The following is a 27,356-nucleotide window of genomic DNA, read 5'->3' on the forward strand; positions in this document are numbered from 1 at the left end:
CAGCTGAACTAATCCTATGTCCCTGCCACTCCTCTAATGTCTCTCTGTATAATCTGAATTCTTTCTTATGCATCCTCTAGTGATCATGAACACAGCTGTAGCAAGTGCTTCTTTTTAATAGAAGGCACAAACCCCAAAACTGCCATTACTCAGCCCCAGGAAACAAGCTCCCAGCAACTGGGTTTTGCCCAATATCTTGCCCCACTATAAGAACCGTGGGAGAATTTGAGTAGGATGAAGATTTCTGCCCCAAGTATGTTCATTTCAGAATATAATGTCATGCTCCAGGCAGGCACACAGTAGTCCTGGGTAACTTCAAAAGAGTTAATTCAGGATCATCTCTCAACCTGTAAGAGCCAAGAGGGAGAGCTGGGCCTGCTGATTCTGCAGGGACCAGTTTAGGGACTTCAGCACCTAAGAAAAAGGCATGTGACCACACTGAGGTAGTTTGGCTCATCTACGTTGTTCTTGTGTCCTCTGAGGGACGATGTGCAAAATCTACATACTGGACAGAGGGCTCTGCATTGCTTATACCAAATTTGTAAGAACTATGCAATATTACTAAATACACATTGACTGTGACAGAAAAGCCTGCTCAGACGTACCGTGGGAACTAAAGAGGCGTACAGGTCTAGCAGCAGTTTGTTTCACAGTGGAGATTGTGCATGCTGCAGGTCACATTTCCCTCTGCAGTCATCTTCTGGATTGTATTTATCTGTGTGTCAGAAATGAAGACACAGACATAAGAACACTTAACGTGTTTTTTTTTCTAATCTAGATAAAAAGGGAATCGATTGACATCTCATATTTCTGGGGTTTAGTGAGATCATAACTGCACTTTAATTGGTTTAATTACTAGAATATAATATTACAGGTATGTAATGTAGACCTGTAATATAGTTATACAATGTATGATATGTGTTATATATAATAAAATACCACAGGTCATATAACACAGTTTTCGTAACAATTATTAGTAGGATTATCAGTAGTGAATATTCAATGACATGAATAGAAATTTCCCATGAGTAATGTCTTCAGGATTCAGCTCTTCTTATCTAAGCTTCTAAGAAGAACATATATATGAAGAAAACATAAAATTCTTGAAATATGTAAATATTTGGAGGCTGAGGTTGAATTTGGCTTCAGTAAGCTGGAGGTGTAAGTTCCTCCACAATGTTTAGGCACATAACTGCCACTTCACATTTCCACATTTGCTTCAGAAATACATTTTTTCTTTATTTTTTTCCACATCTGGCTCAATACTCACAGTGGTTTTCATAATATATCTGCTGTCTGCGTTTTGGAAATGGCTATTAACAGTCACACACTGTTTTCCAAACATAATTGTTTAGATCTCTCTGGTGACACAGTTAGCATCTGGGAGAAACACAGTAGTGTGCAATTGTGTCTTTAATTATCTTTCCATTGTGAGAAGGGCTGGTACGTGCCAAGGCATTTATTATACCTGACAAGAACAATGTATTTACAATGGGTGTTTATACACTAATTCTTTATAAAAATACCTTGACAGAAAGTGCTCCACCTGCCCTCATGTTCTCTATCGCAATTGCTAATTAATATTATTGTGCTGAAAATGATTCTATCTATTAAAGCTTCTGTCATAACTGCTGCTCCCTGCCTATCTATGTCTAATTAACCTGCCACTGACTCACATGCTGGGAAGGATGTTTGTTAGGCAGATGTAGCCTTGCTGATCTGATTTCCACTGCTCCATTTGATTTTACCTAGAGTCCTCCATTCAGCTAAGTATGTGCCTCACCTGAAGGATGTCCAGTTGGTCTGCATCTCCACTCAGCACTTCTTGCACTCAGCCACTGCTGCTGATTAAGGTTTAGTGCTATATTCTAGTACTTGGCAATGCTCCCATTGATATTACTGGAAACAGGGCTGACCATAAGCATATATTTAAAGCCAAGTGCCACCTGATTCACTCTGCCAGTTACAGTGCTTAAGATAGAGTGTGCAAAATGATTCTGAAAAATACCGTACAAAAAGATTGCATCTGTTCTGAATTTTCTGTGTGTATGTCAAGCTAAAAAGATGTTTATATTGCTTGCATAAATGAGGGTTGATTCTTCAAAGTGAAATAGAATGCAACTGTTTTGCAGGTTTGGTCTCTGGGAATTATGACAAATGCTGGGAAGGACAGTAGTGAGAGCCCAGCTGTTGCTCCCTGAAGAGCCACATTCAAAGACTGACTGCTGTCTGTAAGACGCTTTGCGCTTTATTCTGGGCTCGTATCTAAGTACATAAAGATACAAACAGAAGTCTAATGTGATTGTCAAAAGAACATTACTCACCCCTCGGGAGGCCTCTTCTTCTGCCAAAGAGCTCCTGCCTGGCTCAGCTCAAATTGCAAAATCTCCATGTTCTTCTGTTTCCCATCTGTTACAAGAGAGATAATTACAGAGGTGCTAAGAGGATAAACACAGTAATGTCTGGGAGGTGCTCAAAAAAGGAGTACGTAGGATAGATAGAGCACGAGTAGTTACTCTTGTCTCAAGGCATGCCTGAACTCTGCAGTGACACACTTGTTAGTTGACCACAAACTCTGCTGTGATGTGGTCCAACAGGGCTGGGTAAGAACTCTCAGGTTACGCAGTTGCCCTCTTCAGGTTCGCTTCAGATTAGCTGCTAAGAAGTGTTAGACTCTGAAGACATCTTAGGCTTTTTCAATGACTAAGAAACCATTATGATCTCCTGGAGGAGAAACTTTTACATCAGATTTCTGGTATCCTTCTGTGCCATGGGAGATACTGCCAGTTACGGTGAATCATAAGCAGGGAACAAAACCCAATCTCTTCTTCCATTCTCCAAGAAAGTCTAACTTAAAATATTGAGGATCATTCCAGCTGGAAACCACTTCTTCATCCATCCCAGCTTGCTAGGCTGGTCTTGGCAATAAAGCTGTTTGCCACATGTTTCTCAATATGTGGCAAAGGGGGGAACCCATCTTGCCAATCTGGCAAGTGGGGGCCATGCAGAAGGAAATGGTGTCTTAAGAGAAAGATGTCATGTAGTGAGCCACTGTCTCTTTTCCTTGGGACCAGCTCTATGGTGTGTGTTACAGATGAAATTCCAGGCAAATGTGATGAAATCTTGTGGAGGAATGGCAAAGTGATGAAAGCCATGCACATATGCCATCTATTAGATAAGGCATTCAAACTTTTTTTCTTGAAATAATCAGTAGCAGCTAAAATCAACCAAAAAAAGGGAAACAAAGCTTAAAAAGTGAGCCTATCTTGGAGCATAAAAAATTAGTGAATCAAAAGGAAGAGAAAGATGTGGAAAAATGAAGTCTTCCCCCCACTGTGAAACCATGGTGTTCTTGTAAACAAAGGGAAAAGAGATATTTATTCACAGAGAACTGCAACCATGCCACTGTGCAATGAAACATGTCAGCATGTTGGTGTCTGTGCATCTTCAGCACTAACCAGGATTTAGGCATGGCAGAACATGCTCTATCTAAGCCTGCTCACAGAGAACCCCAGGGTCCCCCACCCAAAAGGAACACTTTCCTCCCAGACATCTCCTCTGACAATCCTGACCTTTCTCCTGCACTTGGAGAAGAGCTGGAAGGTGGGTAGAACTGACCATACTACTAGTACATTGTGGACAAATAACCTTTATGAGAATATTGTTCATCAGTAATTCCCACAGGAGCTGAAGGTATGAGGCTCCTCACCAGATCATCACGTGCTATTGTTAATAATAATAATAATAATAGAGGGCAGGGGAAGAAATAATATTGCAGCTTCCTTTCAACCGTGAGACCTGTGTGTGCTGGGAGAGTGAGGATTCCACAGGGCACTTGACTCTGTCTTCTTTGAAGCAGCAGTAAATAGGAATGTTTGGAAAAACTTAGTAAGAGCCATATGAAAGCACCATATCCATATGTGGTTATGTAAGGTATATATAAGGAATATACATGTATTTCTTTGAAACAGGGAGCTCCACCAGCAGATCCCTTTATGACTACACTTTGCTTTGAAAGGAAAACATCCAAAGGAAAATGAAAAATGTCAAGAGCACCGCAATCGTTCCACTTCAGAATTTAGAGCATGAAGCATTTGGCTTTTTTACTCTAAAGTTTTCATGTAGATCATTATGCAAGACTGAAAAGCAGGAGTAGAGACATCAGATTTGGGCTCCATTCTTAGGACAGAAGGAAGATTTTTTTTTTTTTCCTGGGGCAATTCCTAATCTCTAAAGTGAAATGTCAAAGTTCTTTCTTGCTATGGGTTTCAAGCTCATACATCATTTCGAGCACTGCTTATATTCCTGTCTATATCACCACCATCACCATAGCAGCTGCACATCGTGTCTCCTGGCTTAACAATCCTCACAGAACCGATGGACCACAGAGAGACACTACTATCCTCACAGCTCTGGGAATTGAGGCAGGGAGCAAGTATGTGAATTTTTAACTTCATCTAGAGCTTTGCTGACAGCACTAGGTGACAAGCTGGTTCTTATGAGACTGTGATCCACAGCTCTGTCAAAAAAATCTCCTTCTCTGCTCTGTTTTGAGTAAGAGGTACTGACAAGGAAGCTTTTGTTGTTGAGGAGTTGGCTGTTGGTCTGAGCTCTCGCACTCTTGTTAGGGAGGCCATGAGGGGAGAGCAGAGTGCCGATCCCAGCAGGAACACATGTCCTACGTTTGTCCGTCTGCAAAATAATTCTTCTGCATGTCATTTAGGCTGAGAGCCGAGCCTGGGATCTGCTATATGGCTAAGTTCCCTCCTCACGGCAGCCAGAGCAAGCGTGGTGACAGTTCTGGGGAAGGAAATTGAAATGTTTTGGGAAGTTATGGCATGGGGAGTGACATCTGTGGCAATGGGCTCATTAAGTGAAGGATTCAGTGTAATACATATTATAACAAGGTCATATTCTCAGAAAACTAGAACTTGCCAGCAAAACAAACTAAATCAGTCAAGCTCATGATTCGGTTTGCTTCCAAACTCATCTTTAACCTAAACTCATCTCAAGGTCATCACAAGTGGGCTTGTATGAATCTTGGGGCCTAATCCTCATCTAGCACAAGCTGGAGTAAGTCCATTAAACTCAAGGGAACCTAGCCAGTTTACATCAAAGTGTGGTTATTCTTAAGGTAAGTCGTTCAGAAATACGTAAGTACTTAAATCCAGTTATATTTTTTAATAAAGCAATAAATCAGAAACCTACCAAGATACAGACTATCCAGTAGTTTTTTTTTCAAGTCATGGGACAAACGTCCTATATATTACAGAGCCACAGAATTGCAGGGTTGGAAGGGACCTCAAGATCACAGTCCAACCCCTGCTAAAGCATGTACCCTACAATACATCAAATAGGTAGGTGTCCAGCTGGGTCTTAAATATATTCATAGAAGGAGACTCCACCACCTCTCTGGGCAATTTGTTCCAGTGCTCCAACACCCTTACTGTAAAGAAGCTCTTCCATAAGTTTATATAAAATTTCCTGTGTTCAAGTTTTAGGCCATTGCTCTTGGTCCTATCACCACACATCACTGGGAAGAGTCCACCATCATCCATTTGCCTGTCACCTCTCTTTAGGTATTTATAAGCTTTAATCAGATACCCCCTCAGTCTTCTCCCCAGGCTGAACAGATCCAGGTTACTCAGCCTTTCCTCATAAAGGAGATGCTCCAGACACACTGAGTCACTTATACTGTCATGTGGGAAGGTAGAAAGAGCACTGAGGCCTCTGGGGAGTATTTCCTAGCCCATCTTCTGCCAAGAAGGGACATCCAGAAGTATGTGGGACTGATCACAGTGCTCAACAGTGGTGGCAGCCAAATGTGCCACCAGGAGAGAAACTGGAGAAGAAACCAGGGGAGAAGAGAGGAGACACCTCTCACTTGCAGTGCCCAAGATTCCTGTGCCCCAGCCCTGCTGCATCTCCTTCAGCATCTGCGTGCTCTCACCAGCTTCTCACAGGCTCACCTCACTAACTGAAGAGGTGCACCTACCTTCAGAGAAATGTATTCCTCTTGGATTACATTAGATGTGCATTTGTTTAGCTGCGAGATCACACAAACCCAGCTCAGACGGCCCCGAGAAAGCACTTAGATGAAAAACGTGTCTAGAAGTAATGAAGACCTGTGCAAACCCTAGCCTTATTTCAGCTTTTAAAACAGATCAGCTTCAGCATCCAGAACCCTAAATACTGCATTCCAGATTGAATTTTGAAGCTTCAAGAAGGAACAAACCATTATAGGCCTCTGTCATGGTATGACAGGCTGACATGGGTTGGCTCCGAACAGTCCCTTCATGGGATTGAGGGACAGATGAACTTTGTGAATTACTTTCACTTTTTTGTATTAGAGAACAGTAATTCCCCTTGCTGCAACCCAATTTCTAACCACAGTGAATTGCTCTGAGCTCAGTCCCAGAGATTCCTATTTGTGGGAACAATCCCCATCTTCAGAAAGAGTAAGATGGGAATGAATGAATGAATTCCCTCAGGAAGAAGAGACTGTTTGGAAGCTTAAGAATGAAAAAAAAAGATGGTTACCTGGATTGGAAGTGGCTCAGGAGATCAGAAGAAGCAACAACAGCTCTGAAAAAAGGAAACAAACCCAGTCACATCTCTTTTAAAGAAAAAAGGTTAAAACCCAAGGATGACCCAGGGACCAGAAGCTCTTTTGCTTTGGACCATTACCTCTAAGGACCCTAGTACAGTGGCCTCTGAAAAAGATTGAGGTCTTTAGGTATTGAGTACAAAGAATATGAATAATATCACCTAATAAAGCACTGAGTTGGAGAAACATCTATTTTAATCTATTTGTGGGTTGTTTTTTTTTTAACTTCTGTACTTAAGTAATTGTCTCCCTTTAAAAAAAAAAAAAGTGTGCATAATATATGACAGAGGCAAAAGAATATTAAAGTAGTAATTACTTCTACTTAACAATTAGTAGTACTGTTTGAGAATGTTTTGAATGAGATTTATTGTATGTTTGCTCTTTTTAAATTTAGAATTATAAGCTTAGCTCTGATTATTTTTCCACCAAAAATTAAGAATAATTTATAGCACTTTTTTTGGGGGGGGGGGGGTCGGGGCAGGGGGCTCTGAAGAGAGGGATGCAAAAACAGGAAAAAACATGTAGGAAGGATAAATTTTTTTGTATGTAAGCAACGTTTAAATGGACTAATTAAATTTACCATAATCAATAAAATGTGTGACTCAAGTTTATTGAAGTGGCTATTTCCCATTGCATAATTTCCCTGGGGAACTTTCATTTTTAATTCAAAAATAATAATAAAAAATAATAAAAAAACCCAAGCCCCTGAGCACTTACTGTAAATATGCCAGCATATGTGTGAGGTTAAGAAAAGCACGAGCCTACACCCAGGAATCAAAGAGGGGCTTACCACTGCTTTGACACTAATTGTAAAAGCTAAACATTTTCTAGAAACATAATCAAATATTAACTGCCACGGGGGACTCATTCAGCAGTTCACAGTAATTCTAATAAGGTACAGAGCCTTTCACCTTTAGGTCACCAGTTCAAACCCACTTTGGGCTAGTTAGTAAACAGAAGGTAAATCCCAAGTCCAGTGAAGAGCCAGAGTACGGTATATGCCAGTGCATCTGTCGGGCAGAAGTGAGAAAGTGCGTTCCTTTTGTTTTCTTCTTTGCATCCTAGGTCATCCATGATTCCCCTGTGTCTGATGAGGCCATCTCTTCTGTGGACTCACCATACATTCCTTGGCCTCAGATCCTCCCTTCTGGAAATGGGATGGGAAACTGCTCTTCTTGCTGCCCTTTTTCAATGGCATCTTGCTGCGGTGTTTTTAAATATTTCTGTATCCTCCCTCTCAGGAAAACCTAAGTAGCAATATCACTACTGTCCCCCATCTGTGTGCACAGTTCCTCCTAATGAATTATTTCATGTACTTGGAGCACAATGTGGAAAACACACTGATCTAACATGTAATTGAAAATAACCGGCCCCCACCCCCCTGCCTCAGGCTGCACAACAACCGGTTCTGCCAACAACAGCACCATTTGAGAACAGAAGCAGAGTCCTTATTTCAGCTTTGCACCTGGCTTCAGGTAGGAATTCTCACACTGCTTGGAGCCACTGTGGCTTCTACATGAACTCACAACTCCAGCCTGGGCCCTCGGCACCGACACTGCCAACTGCCCCAAAGCAGCTCAGATTTTGTGCCAAACACCTACACGTCTCCCCACTACACCAATGTCTGGACAGATCCTTGCTCTACCATGTCTTTCATGAGGAAAGCATGAATTTGGCTCCTCATTTTTTTTATTTTTATTTTTTTCCCCCAGCTGAGTGCCAACCAGAGGATGGCTATGTGAAGCAACCTAAGAACAGGTGGTGACCAACACAGACAGTCTCCTTCCTCACACACACAATCTATGTCTTGTATGCACAGACACAGCGGACGCAGCCTCAGGAAACTGTACTTGCTGAGAACAAATCTTGTTGTGTTTAATTTGTGGATCTCATTTTAGGCTGAATTAGTTCCCAAGGCTTGGTAAGGCCAACTTACTGCCAGGCCACAACAGCTTCTGGTGGGAAACAGCCTGCTGTGAGACGAGATCAGTTTGTGAATACATTCAATTCAAGTGATTATGATGCCACAGTCACATCGAAGCAGTGCTGCTGATCCATTATACGGTGTGCTATAAACAGCAGCTGTTGCTGTCTTGCAGGATCTATCTTCAAGTTAGGACCCACGATCAACCCACAGGCAGGTTCAACCTCCCTAGAAGCACACTGCTTTATTTATCAATGAAACATGAGTCTTGGGCGCTCCTCTGGGAGCAGAATGCAGGCTAGATGAGTTCTAGCTTGCTTCTGCTTGCTGTCTTTTGCAGGCGCTCCACAGTTTCCTGCTTCTCCCCAGCCAGGCTCCATACACACAGTGAATTTGATACTTTAAGGTATCAAAATAATCAGTTTAATGCATACATACAGAAGAAATGTCCTGTGCATGCCCAGATAGTCTGTTCAAGTGATGGGGAAGGGCTAGAGTGGAACGACCCCTTCCTATGGCTAGAGGAAAGCTAGACAAGGAAAACTTTGATATTCTAGGAAACCCAAAGCTCAGAGGGGATGATGTGGAGGCTGTTTTACGGTATTTAGTTATAGCATGCAATCCCATCTTTCTGGCTATGATGATATATATATATATCCACGTACGTGTGTGAGCACACATAATAGTCTGAGGCCTCAATTGTGTCTTACGCTAACGTAGATGAAAAGTTGAGGAGCTGCAAGGAACAATTCTTTCATTGCCCTTTACACATTTGGGTTAATGTTTCCTCCTTGAATTAGTCCTCACCAGAATGTTCCCTCTCTACTCACCACAAGCTAGTAGTGCCAATTTCCCTCCATGGCAGCTCCAGTGACAGCTGTTTACTTGGAAGCTCATGGATTTGATATATGGGTGCTAGCCACAAATTAATGGAATACTTTCCAGATGCAAAGTCTTTAAACATTTAAACAATAAGCCCAAAGCACTAAGCTGTTTTGGCCATTTTTTCTCTTCACTCTGGATGTCACTTGGAGATGATGTAATCACAATTACTTGGGACAACGAACAGAACACTTAATTGGTTTTGGAGTAACAGCATGGGTTGCTGGATGGCAGTCAGTCGATGGTGCCATTTGTCACCTGATGCCAAGATCTGAAATGGCTGAGAAGGACAGTGGAATAAAGAAGAAAAAGAAGTACTGAAGCTAACTGCTAGCAGGTGGCCTTCCCAGCCTAGTCAGAGAGCTGTGCGTGCTGGCCCAGCCTCCTAGGTTCAGGTAAGATACACTTGGCATAGACACTAAAGAACAGCTCTCAAAATGTCTCTGGAGGCTCTCTGGAGCATTTCAGAACAACAGAAGTGTGTGGAGGATGATTACAGTGAACAGGGATCACAAAAACACCTCAAACCTCTCCGTGCCAGGTGTTATCTAGAAATCAGTCTGGAGCAAAGGACCTAGCTCAGAAATGGAGACCCAGATCAGTCCCAGACATGTCTCTCTTCCACACTAGACCTTCAGCAGATCTCAACTTGCCCCTAATGCACCCCAATGCTGAAGACTAGGACAAGTCCTCCTGACAGCATTTGAGGGCAAAAATCAGCATACGAAAGTGGGCTAAATTTCTATGGGGCTGTAAGTTTAACTGTTGGTATCTTTGCTCAAACATAACAACAGGTCAATTTGAAAACTTCTGTGAAGTAGAATGGCTGCACTGAAGCCGGATGGTAATGATTTATACCACCTCAGAACCTGGGCCAAGAAGTGTAACTGACTTCTTGGCCAATTTACATCACTTTTTTCTTATCCCTTTGCATTTTCTTTGGCATCTTCTTCTTTGCATTTTCTCATTTTCTTCCCCCAAAATTTAATGTGATCTGGTCAGTTGAGCTACCAGGACATCGATTTTTTATCCAGACATTAGGGGGAGGAACCTTCTTAAACACTTCTACCTACTTACAAATGCCAGCAAACATGAGCTGTGTGCTCTCGTATTAGACAAGGCTAAGACAGAGCTCCAAGCAGCCCTGCCTGAACTTGAAGTCAGTTCAAGCCTGAAATACTGCCTGTTTGAAGGTTTCTTCTTTATTCCTTCCAATGCTGTGATTAATTAGAGAATTAATACGTATTAAACTTATCATCATCTTTACTAGATGGAAAAATTCAAATTCATTATCTAATGGGAGGAAAATAAGCATCATTTTACAAGGGCTTTAGAGCAACAGCGGTAATAACAAACCACCCCAAACTCTAGTCCACAGGCAGCACAGACATCTGCTAAAAAAATACGATGATTCCCCCACCCACCACCCTCAAATTTAGGGATTTGTGGGGAATACGGGCCTTGCCTGAAGTTGTTGGCAGGAATCCTCATGCAAAGTTCTTATTTAATGAAATCATGTGGTAGTAAATCAAACACAGAACCAGGAATAAGTAAATCCACCACATCCTTTGAAAAAAAGTATGGTTTGATTCTGTCAACTCAAGTTGCCTGGGCAATGAATTATCTATATTTGTCAACTAAAAAGCCATCAACCGACAATCATCCATCTTTTTGGTACAATTTTCTAATCCTCAGTCTCAAAGCTGAGCTGAGAGCCAGCACAACATGGACAGGTTAGTCACAAAAAGACCTGCTAGAACTAGTGCTAAGCTGTTGTATCTTTGCAAAGTCTGTGCAAATGGCACAAAATGCAAAACTTGTGCCCTCTTGCAAAGTGTTCGCATCTGAATGTTAAAAGAAAGGTGGCAAATTTGTGTCATGAACAACATGAGGGAAAGCAGGTAGAAAGAGCACATTGACATTATGATACAAAAACTTAGAAGTTGGCTTTATGGACTTGGTAGTTATGCTGGTGGTTGGTGTTGATTATCTGAAGGGTCCTTTCCAACCACAATGATTGTATCTAATAACTTCTGATGTCAGAAGGAGCCTTAACACAGATCCACTTTACATGGCTTTCTCTTTGCCCACGGAGGTTCAGGGCCATGGAAAGGTGCTGAGTAGCTTTCTGATAAATTCCTTATAATTAGGTCACAACTATTACAGCTCAAAGGATCTCTCACAGAACATTTTTCTTCTGAGACTTTCCACAGAAACTATGCCTACTGAATCAGCAATATCTGCATACAGTGTTTGATGTTTTGTAAACTATGATTCAATTTTCTGTGTTGTCTTCATTATTTTTCCCTGGAAAATTTGATGTTAAAAAAGGAAGTAGTAAGTTCAGTGCATTTTCTTTCTTTTTTAAGGAAATCTGCATTTTCTGTGGAAACCACAACGGAAACAACCACTTCTTGTCAACATTTCCCTTAGGAGTGATAAAACCTGATTTTCATCCACTAGTGTGCCCAAGCAAACAAGCAGAAGAGAGAACATCAGTGGTCTTTACAAACAAGATTTACAGAGAGATTTTGTGAGGAAGCAATTGGAAGAGGCATTATATCAGATGTGTCCATTTTAACCATGACCCACCTGCTGAGACTGCTGTGCTACCTGTAGTTGCTGCTTGAAATTAATTCAATAACTTAATTACATAAGAACTCCCTTAGCTCTTCTCTCCTTAATTTAATGACAAAAAATACAAAATTTTCACCCTACCTCACTCCATAACATTATGAACATCTAATTTAATGTTATTATTTTTATAACTGAGTACTTACAAGTATTGAGATGATGGTTTTATTCTTGCTGGTCTGTCCTGTATTTGTTGTTGTTTCAGCTTTGTGATTCATCACTGTGAAATCAAAATGAAATAGCTCTTCAGAAATCTTGGGATTTCCTAGAATCCCCATCTGAATGTCATTTAAGAAGATTTGGCTTTGTAATTAACTGTTTCTGAGGGAGTTAAAAATATAAACAACTCAAATGTGGCATTTTTACAACCTTAATAAAACCAAATGCAACATTTACTAGGTATGCACTTTAACAAAAAGAAAAAGGTTGCCACAGCAAAACAGCAATCCTGGTAATTTTAAGTGAAACCGATGGTAATTGTAGAACAGCAAGGTGCATGTTATTGCCCTAAGAAAAATTCTGTCTTTGTCCTTTAATAGCAGAACTAGATAAAAACAAGAGATTACCGTGTAGAAACAGGCTGAAGTGCTCAGAAAAAAAACAAAGTCACTTCTCTACTGCATAGCAAATCCCATACCAAAAATGCCCCCCACCAGCCATGATCTTCAGCTCTCCTGAATGCCAGTGACTTTCCTAGAATTACTGTGGACTCAAAGAGATAAAGCTAATTCATGGATATATCCACGATGTGTTTCCTCAAGCAAAATGGACTGCTGTAGGAATAAGCATAGGCTAAGAACAGCTGTGGGAGGGAGGCAGTGGTGGCTGCTATGCCATAGCCAGAGGGAGATGACCTGTGTGCTCTCAGTGATTCTTTATGGTCCAATTTACAGAAGTATGGAATGAACTACAGCCGGGTGATGTTATTTGAACTTCTTTGGTTTTGTTAAAAAAAAATAAAATAAAACAATTCTGGATAACTAAAAATTTTCTTCTGCCTATTTTGTAGCCCAGTTTAAAAAAAAAAAAAAAAAAAAAAAAAAAAAAAGTAGCATGAATTCTGAAATTTGGAAATGTTTTCATTCTTATACTTCTTTCTCTTTCACTAAAAGAAAGCCACATTCCAGAATGGTCCATCTGGGACTGGATTCATGTTTTTTATTGTATTTTTTTTTCCTTTCTTTCATTAACAGAGAAAATAAAACACCAGAAAATCACTGACTCCAACACTGACCTCCTACAAAAGGTGCCTTGCTGTTACAAGTAGATACTGGCTGTGTAGATATAGCTGTGTGTTACCATGCCTGGTTAGACAAAGTGCTCCGAAATTAGGATCATATCATCATATGCGCTGTTTATTCCTTTCACAGCAAGGTAGAAATGAATTTGGAATAAGCCTTCCAAGATGACTTCAATCCTCTTCCTTTCCTAGCAGAAATTGATGTAGCTATCAGAGGCTGCAAGGGAATGCCATGTAACATTACCCATGTCAAGCTTTAGACTGCTGCACACAAAGAGCATTACGTTTTATGGCTCCTGCAGAATACTAGGGGATACTAATTTTACAGGTGCATTCTAGCAAACTGCAGTCCTTAATATCAGAATGTCATTAAAAATAATGCACTCCTTATGCCCGGGCAGTTAATTTAATATTAAATCAATAAAACATTTACTAGGACTGGTGAGAGGCATGGTTGCTGACAGGAGACTCAACTCATGGCAACAAATGTCTCCTCACCCTTTGCATACAGCTGCTGCTTTATTGTAGAAGACGTTTTTCGTCCTGACAAATCACCTCCCTAAGCCCTAATGAGTGCAGAAATTCAGAACATTTGTGGGACATTTATTACCAAGAAAATACAAGGGCCTTTTGGGAGATTTGAATCGACAGCAACAATCAGCTATGAGCCAAGCTCAGTCCAGCAGGGAACACAAAATGATTCTCTTGGCCACACTGAAAGAGATTGCAGCTCTTTCCAACTGGTTTCACCTTTGGGTATAAAGGTTGGGTGGAGCTCTTTCCTCCACTGACTTTCCACTGGTGGAGCTATTGCAGCCTCCATCAGGTTGCTGACAAAATTCTGAAATGACAGATTTTTGGGATAATACCCATCACAAACTGTCTGCTGCTGAGCACAGCAAATCCCCTGGCACAGCCACCTCTTCTGCCCCAAAGTTACTTCCTGTTTTACAAGAGTCATCCCAGAAGTAATGCCTCTATTTATTTCCATGGAAACTACAACAGATAAAAGAGTGCAGTAGCAGTATTTGACAGAGAAACTTTTCAGCTACAAAACACTATTTTTGAACACAGTCATCACCGTTAGCTATGCATTTTCACTAGTGATGAACAAGAGTTTGCATGCTGCACTCGTAACAATCTGCACAAGCGGAGGTGGCCCACTGTCACTGTCACCACTGCTGAAACGCACCACCCACCACCTCACTGTGTGACATCCACTCTTCGGTCTCCATAAGCATTTAGCAATGTCAGTGGGCACATTTTTTTTCCACATGGAAGAATTCAATTCCCCCCCCTTTTCTCCATATGCATTTTCATGTCAAATGCAATTGTGCCAGGCTGCCCCTCTGCTGCCATCTGTCACACAGCAACAAAATGTGACAGGATATTGGTGAGAAGGCTCAACCTCTCCTGAAATACCATCAACACCTGCCTCTGACATCGTGGGACAACATCATAAAATGGGATGCATTACTTTTGGAACAACCCTCATACTTGAGCACAAAATCCAGAATTCTGCCAGTCAGCCTGATGGGTGATGTGCTATAGTGACATGAAGGGGATGACTGGGGAACACTGACTTCCATGAGCAGAACCATTTTGGTATAGTTCACTCAGAAATGCTCCCAGCAGACTCTCCTCCCAGCTGCTTCCAGGAGCAAGGACATGGGTACATACAAGGCTGGTGGAAGAGTCTGGTCCTTGCCTGATGTGTCTGCCTGGATGATGAGGTACTTCCTCCTGTGTCTTCCCTAAGCCCTGAGTATTTGGGACAAGTCAGGGCCTTAGCAGCAATGACTTCTCCTGACAGTGCTGGTGTTATTTGTGTGATGAGCCTCTGCATTATGCTTACAGGAACACTTTAGCTGTGACCCACAAAGCCGAGCCCAGACACGTTTAATATCAAACTCAATCCCTAGTAGCTTCCCTTAGACATCAGCATTCCAGCACGTGTAATATGATGAAAACAAATTTCGTGCCATGAAAGCAAAAATATGGGTAAGGTCTGGAAGCATATTTAGGATGTGGTTTTCATAAGCACTCAGCGCTGGTTTAACTCTGCTTCTATTACAGTCAAGGGTAAGTAAACCCCATTGACTTCAGTGGGAGCGGAATTAGGCCAGCACGGGGTGGTTTTGAAAATCCCACCCTTAGCTTTTATATAACGTAGAAAATAAGAATCACATGCAAACCTTCAGAGGGTAATTGGTCCATTAAAGCGCATATCGTCATTTATCTTAGCCACCATCTTCAAGCTGAAGATCTGCAGCACTGATAGATGTGGGCTGGTGACTGCTGGGGAACACCCTCAGGCCTGGGGGAAGTCACAGGGCCAGTTGAAAGCCATGCCTTGACACTGCTATCAGTAAATAACAACAAAGATTTTCTAAAAAACAAACATGCCTATAGAGCTATCTGCATTGAAGCGACAGAAGAGATTTCAATTGGAAGAACGAAAATCTTTATGTTCCACCTTTATGTTCCTTTGATCATCCTGATTTATGACAAAAATATCTCTGTGATGGGCAAACAAACCAATCTCTACATTTACCACCTGTCTTTTCAGTGAACTTGATAACACTCATACAGAAAAATATGGATGAAAGCTTTTTTCACCAGCAGTTCACACACCAACCTGGAACACACTGTTCACCTGCCCATGATTCAGGAGAAGATGAAAAGGAGGAAAAAAAAACACTGTTGAAGGGGCTGTTCCCTGAAGCACAGCTTTGCAGCGTGTCACCGTTCACCACAGGAAGTCTCGGCAGTAGGCAGAGAGCGAGGTGGCCTTGGAGGGGTTGTGCAGGGGCAACTGCCTCTGCTTGCTCCCCAGGTGTGCGGGACCCTGGTGTGCACAGAAGTGAGTCAGGAGTGAGTTGTTCTCAGGCACCCAAGAAGCTCAAACATAGGAGCATCAGAACATGAAGGCATCTTTGTTGTGCAAGAGGTTGTGCTAGGTTTGTTCATGAGAACTAGCAGAACATAACACAAGGGGAATTCTGTATTTCATCACTGCTTTGACATCACCAGCGGTGACAGAAGGATATGGCCACCATGTTGTTTTCTGACCCCAAGTGCCCCAGCTCCAGCTGAACCTGGGAACTCCCCATGTGCTTGAATGAAAAGTGCTGTCAGCTTAATCCTAACGCTGTCAGCAGAGCATTTATCAAGCCAAAGTATCAGGTAGGGATAAAAACAACACGTGTCCTTCAGAGCAACACAGTCAGTGCTCCCCATTGCGCCCAAATCACTATTCACCCCTCTCTGCCCTGGTTTGGGCCTAGGCATGTTGATGACAAGCACTTTGCTGATACCTTGGCATCTGCTGGCTGATTGCTGTTCACTCCTGTTGTTGGGGCACAAGTGCCCCAGTAAAGCCTTACACGTTCTGATCGTGTCAAGTCCTTGCTGCAGCAGGGCTCTGCAGCTCAGGCTCAGCTGTTGAAACAGCCACCACTCTATGCTTCTGGTCAAGCTCTGAGCGCAGCACTGGGAGCGCTCTGCAGAGACCCTGAGGTTCCCTGAGATGGGAGTAGGGTCAATCCCTGCTCTCGGATCTGTGCAGCAAGAAAAAAGCCACTGTGCACAAGTAGTAAGCAGTGCTGTGAACAGGGACTGGAGTCCTGGGGTTGGTGTTACCACTCTATCTAGGTTCGGGCTCCTAGCTTACCCCAGAAAGTGCCATGGATGTTTCTCAGCCATACCTGAAGCTTTACTCGCACTGGGGAGACAGCTGTACCCAGCTACGGTCCCCAGCAGCTGTAACCCTCACTGGCTCTTCATCTAGCACATGAGAAGTGACCCCCGGAGACTTTGGGCTATTGAGGGAAAAGATGCTTTTATCATACATTTTTGCCATAGCAGACACGCAGGGCTCTTTGCCAAGTTCCTTCGTTCTTTCCCCTGCTTTATTTGCACAGATGTTTTTGCCAAGGCTTGTCATCAACTTGGGGAGGGGGCAGTTGAAAAAAAAATTAAAAAAAATAATAAAAATGACCGAACAAGTTGAAGAAATTGCAAATAGTAAATCTGGCACTCGCTAGGCCAAGCCCAATAAGTTGCTGAGGTTGTACTTTTCAGATTTGGCTTTAGTCTCTTGTAAATTTTCAGTTATTTTTAACCCACCTCTCTGAGAGAGCCTAGGAATGAGAAAGTAATCGTTTCATCAACTCAGGCTATATAAATCTCCTTGGGGTTTATTATTTGCTGTTTCATTTTACTGGCACAAGTGCTCCTACGAAAGTACAATAACCTCCTCATTGATTTACAACTTGGAAGCAGGCACACGCTGAAAAACCCAGCGTGCAGCACCTGAGGAAAAGTGCACCAAGTTAATTGAAAAGCTTCAGGAAACTGGAATTCCTCGCAGTGATACTGTCACATGCGTCAGTCGCCAGATGTAACTCCAATTTTCTGCTTTCATAATAAGAATTCAATCGATATCCCCAGAAATAAAAATCTGCAGCCAGAATAACAGCACATTTATCATTGGCAGGTTTAAGCCTTAGAACAGAGCTGTGTGCAGCTCTTAGCTGAAGGGCTAGTAAGTACTGTGGGTGCTTTATTTTCTTTTTTATGCATGTGTGGTTTTGTGCATGTACCTATGCATGTGCATTCCCACAGACATATACATATATATCTCCTGAGGAAGCCCAAGATTAGAAAGAGGATTTTGTCTCTGGAGAGCTCCCACAGCGTGAGTTCACATCAGTGCCCTCATGCCTTTTTTTTACCCATTCTGTTCTTCCGCTGAGCCCACATCCCCATCTTTCTCTCACACAGATTTTCCTGCAGGCTGCCCACACACTTGAGCCGTGCAGTCATCTGCCAGGTACAGGGGATATTCTCCAAGAAGCCTTTGATTAGAAACACAGATGCTGTCAGCTGCCTGCTCCTTTATCAACATACCTACATACATCCCAGTGATAATGCTTTTGTTGTCTTTTGGACATCTAAGGATTGCAATCCTGCCCTGAAGGTGTGGCACCATAGAGTGTTATGGAAAACCAGGCAATAGGCATATATTAACACACTCTCTGCTTTCTGGAGGTGATAGCAAGACTTACTCTACAGAGGACCACAGCCAGACAGACACTGCTGAATGGCATTATTTTTATTCAAATTCAGAGGTTTCCTGGTTGGCAGGTGTCCCATGCTACTGAGTGAGGCTTTTATTTTATTGGGGTTGGATTCATCGTGCATTGCTGAATACAGTACAAAACTCCCACTTTCATGCTCCACGCTCACAATTTGCCTTGGAAGGCAACATACAGCATCTCTAAACACAAGGCCACTTTGATTTCTATATGTAAGAAACAGGCTCTGCGTCACACTTTGGTGAGACCTTATCTGCATCTACAGGTTTACTGGTATATGAAGTCCCCAGCAGGGATTTAGCTCTTCTTGTAAAGATAGCAGGCATTTGCCTAATGTGAACATTCCCACGCAGATTTCATTAGGATGGAAAAAAAAGCCCCTTTGCTGTTTTCCAACAGCTTTTAAGCAATGTTTGGCTTTATATACTTAGGCCAACAGAGTTGATTTATGAATCTTCCTGTTAAAAAGGACAGCTTCTGGATGATGCACAAGTGATCATTTCCTCCCACGTATCTGATATCTGCAATTCCCTTCCAGATTAAAAAAACATTCAATGCAATGAAATCAATGTCCTCACTGGAGTTTAAATTCTTTCATATATTTTGCATTCAACACTCTTAATATGTTGCACTCACACGTGTGCACACAAGCATGAACCTATGTAGGTGAATAACATCTAAATAAAATACACATTGTAACAACATTGTTTGCTACATGGAGGCAAACACAGAAGACCACCAAGACTCATGGATACTTGCCAAGAACACAGGTTACTGCAACTTTCTTTGCCCGAAGCCAGTGCTGCAGCTCTCCCTCTGCATTCCCATCAGTGGGCCACAGCAGGAACCACATGCCAAAGCCAACCAGCACACAACAATGGCATAGCCCCAGCTTCCACCTATTTGACAACCAGCAGACCTTTGGTAACCATCAGGATTTCTACCAGATCCCTGGGCTTCCTGACGCTCAAAGTCCTAACTGAGCGCTGGTCCCAGGAGCAGCAGTAGGCTCATACCACAGCTGTGTGGGAGATCTGAGTACCTTCAACCAGGTCTTGGGACCAGCAGCAACATGTTTGTGACTCCGGCACCTTCCAAAACAAACCAGGCTGTTCTGCTGTTAATGTACACCTCTCAGCATTTGCTCTCAGTCTGCACAAAGCTAAGTTTAATATCAACAACAAAAAAGGTGAAAATTTATAGCAACTTAATGATGTAGCTAAATATTGCCTTATCACCGTGTTAAACAGTTTAATCTTTGTTAGTAGCACACGCATTGCACTCAGAAGTAAAACAACTCAAGTATGAGAAGCCAAATTACTTCTCAGATTTATTAGACATTTGATATGGGCTGACTTCCCCAGGCAAACAAAGCCCTTATGGGTAGCACAACCAGCACAAAAAGCCAGTCTGGAAATCGGTCCCTCCTCAGCACTGTCAGAAGATACCACAAGGCCGCAAACCTCCCCTCTGTCCACAAGTGCTTGCTGAGAAACACCATTCTCCTGCTGACTATCAGGAGGCTTCTCCCACCAGCTGCCATGCAAGGGCTGTGAACCTCTCCCACAGATGCAGAAGAATGACAACTGAGCTTGCTATGCCATTCAGATAAGTAGCATTTAGGTATTGTCCACAAAGTACACCTCTCACACCTGAGATCTTCTTCCCTCTTTAATCATTTGCCCAAATCGCACTGGTGCCTGATTTTCATGAGGCCAGATGGGTGAAATGCAGAAGAACGCATCTCACAGGAACAACTGACCTCCAGGAACAGAGTAATGAGGTAATTCTGAGGAGAGTGCCCATATTACTGTGCAATCTGTGAGAAGAGCTAAGTCAACGAGTCAATCCAAAGTACTCTTCATATTAACCTGCCTCTAAAGTTTAGGTAAACTTCCTGATCGCTTAGACGTTCAATTTATTTTTAGGGAACTATTTCTAGTAAGTGGTTCAAGATGGATTATAGTTTAACTGGAAGCTTGGGAATAAAAAGATGGTCACAGGAAAGCTGGGTTCAATTCTTGCCTCTGCCACAGACTTCCTGTATAAATCAGGATGCATTGCACCGGGGGGTATTCACTTATCTAACTCAAAACATCTAATTTCAATGCCTATGTTAAGAGCTCAGGCTTCCATTACAGTCAGTTGAGTGAGCTAGGCTGGGCTGATTCAAAGGACTCTCAGGAGCAGTGCGCTTACCAGCTACACAAGGAGTAGAGGCTTCTAATCTGAAAGCATAAGGCAAACTCCAAAATACCCTCTGCCCTTCTGGCATCCTTGGAGCTCAGCCATCCAATATTTTGCAAGGAATTTTAAAACAAGAGACTTCACATATAACAGATTCAGCTCTAGACACTGTTGGGGCTTTTTTTTTTTTTTTTTTTTTTTTTAGGACTGCAAACTTCCCCTTCACAAACCAACCCATTTTGGACTGATGCTATATCAGAATTTGAAGATTGTGCTATTGAGCAGCTACTCAGAATCATGGGGTGATAAATTAAAACAGGAAATGGACCATTTCTACTATCAGGGTCACTGTTGTCAACTACTTACAGGGCAATTGACTTGTCAAGCTGTCTCTGAAAGCCAGAGCTCAGATTTCATTGCCTTTCACTTTTTTTTGGGAAGAATCTCATATAAGAGTCTCTGAACCCGTCGTTCATCCAGCTAGTTGGGAAATTCCAAGGATGAATCCTGCTCATAAATTGCAGAGCAGATGATGAGAGTCTCATTGAAGCTACTGTGTGGAAATATTAAGTACAAGTGCTAGAGATATGCATACAAACAGATGAGGATTTGCTTGTGTGTCATTATCAGACATGGATGACATCTTAAATAGTGAGAGATCATTTGGAAAAAATCCCAGAATACCTCTAGCATCAAGAAAGAGAAAGTTCTGTTGCTCCAAGGACAACAATCAAATCCACCTGTTAGAGAACCAACAGAAGAGCTGTGAACAGACCAAAACTCTTCCTACCTGCATTTTTGTATTTTTATGTAATGCACACACATATATATACCCGTACACATATGTAGACATGCAAAGTAGTTACAGACCAAAGGGAGATCAGTATTGCTTAAGAGCATTTGGTCAGCAGAAGAGAGATCCCCTGCTTTAATCAGCTTGCAGGCCAGAAGATACCAAGCAAGGCAGAAAAGCAACTTGCTTGGATATCATGCAACAGAGTAATGCCAGAGAGGAGAATTCGTTTCAAGAGCATCACTGTACGCGTGGGTCACGCTTCTACCCAAATTAGAGTTTCAGTTCTCCAAAATGGAGCAGCACAGAAACTCAAATGATCATAAAGGGAAATGCCACAATTACAAAAATGTGCTTGTTCCAAAACCAAAATTGCTCAGTGGTCAGCTAATAGATTTTTGCTGTTAAAGATTTCTTTTGCTGGTGCTGTTGCAGCAATTAAATTGAAAGGTTTCTGTTATGACATTGACATTCTTGTTTTTATTACTGATTAAAGTTTATTTTTCCTCTCCAGACAAAGCCACATGCACTTTCCATAGAATACCTGAGCTTCAGTGCAAATAATTTCTGGATGAAAAAGATTCTTTTGGAAAATAGCAACCAACACTCATAATCATGGTTCAAAACCCAAACACACCCAGATGCGCTGTACGCTCATGTTATCTTTGGAGCAGCTTGAGTCTTTGTGGTGTCCTCATGTGATGGTTCTTAGGAAGGAGAAAGGTGAAATGAGAATGTGTAGAGCTTCTCTGCCTCGTCCTGTAGGAATGCCTCCTCGCCCCTCCACCTCCAAAAAGGCAACTTTTCCTCCTAGTTCCATGCTTCCTACCACCTCACCCCCAGTTTACCCTCTTGTCATTTCCTCTTGCCCTCTTCCCGCCATATCATGTTTCCAGTTCAGAATCTGTAGATCCACAATTGTTTAAAAAGCAGCTCAAACTTCCAACTTATAAACATTGCTTCCTCTGTCTCCTGAATTTATTTTAATAGCTGATATTTGAGCCCATGGGATTGTTTTAACTAACACTGTATAGTCAGAAGGAATCACTTTCCTCCAGGCTAGCTCTAGGTCAATAGCATAAGGCAAGACCCCCTCACATTTCATTACCCAGGGATCAGATCCCCTTTCCCAATCCATCACTCTGAAGCTCGTTCCTCCTATTTCTCTCAGATTTGCCTGCATGATTCATGCGGTGCCAAATCAACAGTATATTTGCTTTTTTCTCAGTTCATTGTTTTTATTTGCTTACATGTTCCCTGTCATAGTTCAACTCATAAATCAACGCTGGTTTATTTTCTACAAACCCGTTGAAAGTTTGAGCCAGTTTCCACTGTTATGAAAGACTCCCAATACTACATGTCCTTTAACAGGTGGAAAATGTCTTAAGAGGCTGTTTGGATGAGAACGATTTTCTAAGACAAAGCAGTATTTATTTATGACTTAATCGAATTCCAAAACAAAGTAACAGTTCCCTGCACCAAATTATCTCCTTATGATGCTATCCCACTAACATATGGGTCTATTACTTAAATCAAAATTGTAATATTGAAACCATTTCTAGCTATTAAACTTGAGTAACTGATTACAGTAAATCAGCATTTCTGAGGTACTTTAACAGAGAATTTTTCCTTAAGACAACCACTAAATACCTACCCAAGCTAAATTTCGAATTAGAAAAGCAAGCAAAGAAACAAACAAAAATAAAACCCCCAAAACTCTTTACTAAACCTTTATTTTTTTGGTTCAGAAGAGCTGTTGATTACCAAATTATCAGTGGAACAAAACCATCCCTTCTCTGGCAATCTAGATTTGGAGAAGACATTGCAAAGAGGAACCTCCAAACCTAAGTTTGGTGTGCATTACCCAGGTGAAAGCCTGGCTCAGCAGGCAAAGCCCAAACAGTTCCTGCCAGCAACCAGGTTCACTTATGCTACCTGGCCAGGTATAAAACGCAACAGAGCGGAGGCCTGCCTTTGCAGCTGTATTTCACTTCCTCTCTGTACAGAACAGCGTCTCACTGAGGTCACATTGCTGTTCTGAGGGCACAGAAGAGGGCCCTCATGTATCTCCCCACATCCTGATAAGTGGACAGGATGGTTCTCCTCCTCTCCACATTCCATGCTACAGTGGGATGCAGTGCCTGAGGCCATTTGGTGCCTCTTCCTCTCACTGGCTGACTTCAGCTTCCAGCTGTCAGCCAATTGGAGTGCTTCAAACCTATGCGTTTCTCAAATTTTTATTTCTCACATGAACAACATTAGCCACAGGAAAGAGATCTGTTTCCTGGTTAGGACACTGAGGATGCTCACTGGCAGTTCGGATGACAACCACGTGTCACAGGTTTAGTGTCTACATAGCAGAAAAGGAAAAGGTTGTGGTGTGATGGTTTCTACTTGCAACTGTAGCTCTTTGGCCATATGAGAAATGATCTACACCTCATCCTACCTGGTATCAGAAAGGGATTCTGAAGCACTGTCCTTGCAAGAACTGCAGGCTTAAAATCAGCAGGCTTACCCCCCCTAGAATGGGACAAAGACTCTTTCCAGCTGCCAGACCACACTCAAAACAAAGTCTACAAGTCAGAAGCTTCTGATGTTGCCAGCTTTGAAGAAACATTACACTTCTGGATTTAAACAAATAACATCACAAGAAGACTGAAACACATTGAGAATCAGACTTCATGTTTAATGCATTGAAAATACATCCCATCATGAATGCTGATGAAAATCTTAGCAATTCTGTGGGCTGTGAAAGAATAGAAAATAATCAAGAATAACTGAAATGTTTAATTTCTGTAATGTGTCATTAGGATTTGGACATATAACATTTTCCAATATTTTTACTACAGAGAGAGTGTGATTCTACACAGTATGTTGTTTTAGATGGGAAAGCTATAAGTTTTTTACTGAAAAATATTCCAAATCTTTGCTTTGACAATTTTGAGCTTTCCTACCTTGTTTTCTGTTCAGACAAAAAATTGATTTAAACTGACCCTTTCTTTAAGGCATTTCAGATTTGACACATCAACATTTTCCAACCACAGCACATTTACTTTGAAAAAGATCTCAACCACTTTAGACTGTTGCAATGAAAAGCGGAGTGGTTAGGATAGCGTTTCACAGGTTTACAGTTAGAAGGATTATCATGGTGGAAAGAAACAATCAAAAATGAAATGCTCACCCATATCCTAGGCTCACAGTAAAGAACTCCAAAAGAGAAAGATCCTTCCCCCGTGGCAGTCAGCCCTTAAACAGGATCCAAGAGAGGTGCAGCCAGGCTCCACCCCTTCTGCTCACACAGCTGAACTGCCTTCACCTGTGCTCCCAGGGCTGAGGGGGTCCTTTCCCCAGGTGCTCAATCAGTGGTTCAGGCCATGACTTAACAGCTCCTATACACCTGCACACAAGCTGCCATCTCACATCTAATCAACTATAGCTTTTTGCTTGATGGAATTACCAAAATGGATCTGTCGTCCAAAATCCTTAACAAAAATACCTGAAATGATCTGCTGTAAAGTCTATAGAATTGGTTTCTTGTTTCTAATCACTAGAATTAGTGATTAGAATGTTTTTATCCAAGTTAGCTCTACGTTCAGACCAAGTATCTGCAAAGTCACAAGTTCACCAATGCCATTCAATAAACAATACAAGGAGGACGATAAACACAACTGAAAATTAAGAAAGCACGAGAAATTAGCATGCTCTTCGTGGGCTTAGTTCTCATTTACTAAGTGCCATATACTAATGCTTGTCATTGAGATGAATGGGAAGCAGTGTGTAAAAGCAAGACCAGATCCCTTCAGATGAAGGCAAGGGTATCTAGCAATGCAAGCAGACAGCCGACAGCCTTCATTGCCTTGATCCCTGAGACATGAAGCAAGATCAAGGTTAGTATCTCTGGTTAATATGCCATAGCCAAATGCACTGGTACAACATCTAATGAAACTCTGTGGGCCAGAACTGATAGTCTGTTCAAATAGACATTTCCTAACATCTTAAAGTATATTATTTACTTCTACTTTCTGTTTGCCAGAGAATGAATCTAACTCTCCCTACCAATTCTAATTAGACCAGGTAGAACAGCTGGAAAAAATAATCACATTTTCAGGCACACAGGCCTTTTCTGTGTAGGTCTGTATGCCCAAAAGCTGTTCCAGCTGTAGGAGCTGACCTAACAAACAAGACTGCCTTTACCTGTGAGCCTTGTCTGCCTTATGTCCATAGACAGTCCAAGCTACCGCAGCAGCACTGCCTTAACTGTGTTTTTAGACATTCCTGGCACAGCGAGACTTTAAGCTTAATTCTTACCTCTGGAAGTAACAACATACTGGAGGGCAATTAAAAACACACCAAAAAGAGCTCTTTCCTTCCATTTGTCCCTTTCTGAGCCTCCCCCACTGGAACCAAAATTTCATAAATCCAATTAGGAGGGGAGCTAGAAAGGTTTGGATTTCGTACACTCACCTTAAAAGACTGGATTATTTGCTGCAGCCCGAGACACACTGCGGGATGCCGCTGGTGGACATGGACCTGGGTCTGAGAATTCCTGCTTGCTACTATGAAAACGAGAGGTTTGTTGCAATGCACACAGATCCACTATTATTAATTTTGTCCAGCTTATGAGCAATTTTTGAATTGTTCGTCATTCTTTTTCAAAGTGATTTATGGGTTATAGGGAGAGAAAGAAGCAGGGGTTTTGTAAATAGTCCCTCCCTTTCATTCCATTTCAGCACATTAATTGCTCATTGTCTGTAATTGGAAACATAAAGTGCATTCCTACTCAGATCACATGCAGACAGCTGCCCTGATGTGACTCTTAATGTACAATAAACTTCCAGTGTGGTACCATGGACTTGCTTGTTTTAATAGAGCTAAACGTACATGGACTTTGCAATACACAGGAGCATGTCCAACATGTGCTTTTGGATGAAGAAAGATTATTTAAGTTTCCACTTCAAGAACATTCTTCCTCTCTGGACATGAATGTTTTAAGGAAATGACCTGAGTTCACATAAGTATCCTCAAGATCTCACCCTTCCACCTTAAAGTCAAATGTTAGGGTAGTATCTGGCTTTCCTTCATTGAGGCAGGTCCTAGAACTCCCTCAGAAAAGAGAGAAGGAAAGAAAAATAAAGAAACATAAGTGGCTGTTACTTAAATACGGAGAGTTTTCCACTTAACCAGGCTTATCTTTGTTTCTAAGCCCATTTAAGTGTAAAGGGGTCTAATGCAACCACATGATTTTATTGGCTTGACAGCCAATTTCCCAGACTATAACTTGCCTTTAGGAAACGTGGCTAAGAAAGCCAGGAATAGGCCATTAACTTCCACATTGCTGTGAATAAACAGCAAATGGATGGTTCTCACACACAGAAGGAAAGAGGAACAATTCTGTACTCCATACCTGAGTTCAGTCAGTATTAAAGAGATTCCTATTCAGCTAAGAATCTCGCTCTTGATTTTACAGTGGGAACTATTTATAAAGACCACAGCTAAATGAAACTCTTCCAGTAGTTTCAGAAGAAGTCAAATGAAAACAAGTTATTTTGAGTCAACCTTTATTGAGAGCACTAAGTAAAGAAAAGTCTTCAGGAGGAATATTAAGGACTAGAAACTGAATCCCTGGAAGAACTGTGGGCATGCTTTGGAAGACTCTTCGTGCCAGAAGAGGCATCTGAGGGCTCGCAAATCACACTGTCTGCCAAACAAGGTAAGTTCAGAGATTTTACCTGAAGTAGCGTAGGAAAAACACAACTCATTTCTTCTACTAGCAGATTCATGAAATTGGAAACCTCCAGTGGTGAGTGGGAACAAGCAACTGGAGTGAGAAGCCTTGTCCCAAGCAGCATAGCTATTTGCAAAATGAATGCCTGCCTGCAGTGCATATTCCTCCTTCAGAGAGGCACAGATCTCCCCTCTGCTCCCTAGAGGCATCAGCACACTAAAACCAGCTTAAATTTTACCAGAGTCAGTGAGTTCATAAGAAGGAA

At 41.9% G+C, this 27,356-nt stretch overlaps 1 long non-coding RNA gene across 1 annotated transcript in view; it reads right to left on the reverse strand.

Annotated features, from left to right (window-relative positions):
- Positions 1 to 2,358: 2,358 nt before the first annotated feature.
- The window catches only part of LOC122189988, a 35,191-nt gene continuing 10,193 nt past the window's right edge, over positions 2,359 to 27,356 (reverse strand). Inside the window, exons 2-3 of the long non-coding RNA XR_006182054.1 lie at positions 6,541 to 6,585; positions 2,359 to 2,409 (exon numbers count right to left, since the gene is read on the reverse strand). This is a non-coding gene — a long non-coding RNA (uncharacterized LOC122189988). The remainder of the gene's footprint in view (positions 2,410 to 6,540; positions 6,586 to 27,356) is intronic.

Source organism: Lagopus leucura, unplaced genomic scaffold, assembly GCF_019238085.1.
Source record: "Lagopus leucura isolate 7727_CA_CO unplaced genomic scaffold, USGS_WTPT01 Super-Scaffold_73, whole genome shotgun sequence".
NCBI lineage: Eukaryota > Metazoa > Chordata > Aves > Galliformes > Phasianidae > Lagopus > Lagopus leucura.